Consider the following 1,989-nt stretch of genomic DNA (forward strand, 5'->3'; position numbering starts at 1 on the left):
TCCTCATCAGTTCTTAGCTGAATTCTTGCAAATCTGTGACACAGTCAAGACTAATGGGGTTAACCCTGAGGTCTACAGACTGATGCTATTCCCTTTTGCTGTAAGAGACAGAGCTAGAATATGGTTGGATTCTCAACCTAAAGAAAGCCTGGACTCTTGGGAAAAGCTAGTCAATGCCTTCCTGGCAAAGTTCTTTCCACCACAAAGATGGAGTAAGCTTAGAGTGGAAGTCCAAACCTTCAGACAGAAGGATGGAGAATCCCTCTATGAAGCTTGGGAAAGATACAAACAATTAATCAGAAGATGTCCCTCAGACATGCTTTCTGAATGGAGCATCATAGGTATTTTCTATGATGGTCTCTCTGAACTATCTAAGATGTCCTTGGATAGCTCTGCTGGAGGATCTCTTCATCTGAAGAAGACGCCTGCAGAAGCTCAAGAATTGATTGAAATGGTTGCAAATAACCAATTCATGTACACTTCTGAAAGGAATCCTGTGAACAATGGGACTAGTCAGAAGAAAGGAGTTCTTGAGATTGACACTCTGAATGCCATATTGGCTCAGAACAAGATATTGACTCAACAAGTCAATTTGATTTCTCAGAGTCTGTCTGGAATGCAAAATGCACCAAACAGTACTAAGGATGCTTCATCTGAGGAAGAAGCTTATGATCCTGAGAATCCTTCCATGGAAGAGGTGAATTACCTAGGAGAACCCTATGGAAACACCTATAATTCTTCATGGAGAAATCACCCAAATCTCTCATGGAAGACTCAAGAGAGACCTCAACAAGGTTTCAATAACAATAATGGTGGAAGAAACAGATTTAGCAATGGCAAGCCTTTTCCATCATCTTCTCAGCAACAGACAGAGAGTTCTAAGCAGAGTACTTCTGACTTAGCAACAATGGTCTCTGATCTAATAAAGACCACTCAAAGTTTCATGAATGAAACAAGGTCCTCCATCAGAAATTTGGAAGGACAAGTGGGTCAGCTGAGCAAGAAAGTTACTGAACTCCCTCCTAGCACTCTCCCAAGTAATACAGAAGAAAATCCAAAAGGAGAGTGCAAAGCCATAGACATGGCCGAATATGGAGAGGAAAGAGAGGAGGAGGACGCCACTGAGGAAGACCTCAGTGGGCGTGTACCAATCTCCTCTGAGTTCCTCAATGAGGAACAATGGGAATCTGAGGGTCAAAATGAGACCATAGAGATTCCATTGGACTTACTTCTGCCATTCATGAGCTCTGATGAGTATTCTTCCTCTGAAGAGGATGAGTATGTCACTGAAGAGCAAGTTGCTAAATACCTTGGAGCAATCATGAAGCTAAATGACAAGTTATTTGGAAATGAGACTTGGGAGGATGAACCACCTTTGCTCACCAAAGAACTGGATGACTTGTCTAGGCAGAAACTGCCTCAAAAGAGGCAGGATCCTGGGAAGTTTTCTATACCTTGTACCATAGGCACCATGACCTTCAAGAAGGCCTTGTGTGACTTAGGGTCAAGTGTAAACCTCATGCCCCTCTCTGTAATGGAGAAATTAGGGATCTTTGAGGTGCAAGCTGCAAGAATCTCATTAGAGATGGCAGACAATTCAAGAAAACAAGCTCATGGACTTGTAGAGAATGTTTTGGTGAAGATTGAAGACCATTATATCCCTACTGATTTCATAGTCCTAGAGACTGGGAAGTGCATGGATGAATCCATCATCCTTGGCAGACCCTTCCTAGCCACAGCAAAGGCTGTGATTGATGTTGATAGAGGAGAGTTGATCATTCAAGTGAATGAAGAATCCTTGGTGTTTAAGGCCCAAGGACATCCCTCTATCATCATGGAGAGGAAGCATGAAGAGCTTCTCTCAAAACAGAGCCAAGCAGAGCCCCCACAGTCAAACTCTAAGTTTGGTGTTGGGAGGCCACAACCAAACTCTAAGTTTGGTGTTGAACCCCCACATTCAAACTCTAAGTTTGGTGTTGGGAGGTTCCA

At 43.0% G+C, this 1,989-nt stretch overlaps 1 non-coding gene across 1 annotated transcript; it reads right to left on the bottom strand.

Annotated features, from left to right (window-relative positions):
- Positions 1-214: 214 nt before the first annotated feature.
- LOC130953189 (small nucleolar RNA R71) lies at positions 215-322 on the bottom strand. Its single transcript, XR_009075361.1, has one exon. It is a non-coding gene; the product is annotated as a small nucleolar RNA R71 (small nucleolar RNA).
- Positions 323-1,989: the final 1,667 nt, after the last annotated feature.

Source organism: Arachis stenosperma, chromosome 9, assembly GCF_014773155.1.
Source record: "Arachis stenosperma cultivar V10309 chromosome 9, arast.V10309.gnm1.PFL2, whole genome shotgun sequence".
Classification (NCBI taxonomy): Eukaryota; Viridiplantae; Streptophyta; class Magnoliopsida; order Fabales; family Fabaceae; genus Arachis; species Arachis stenosperma.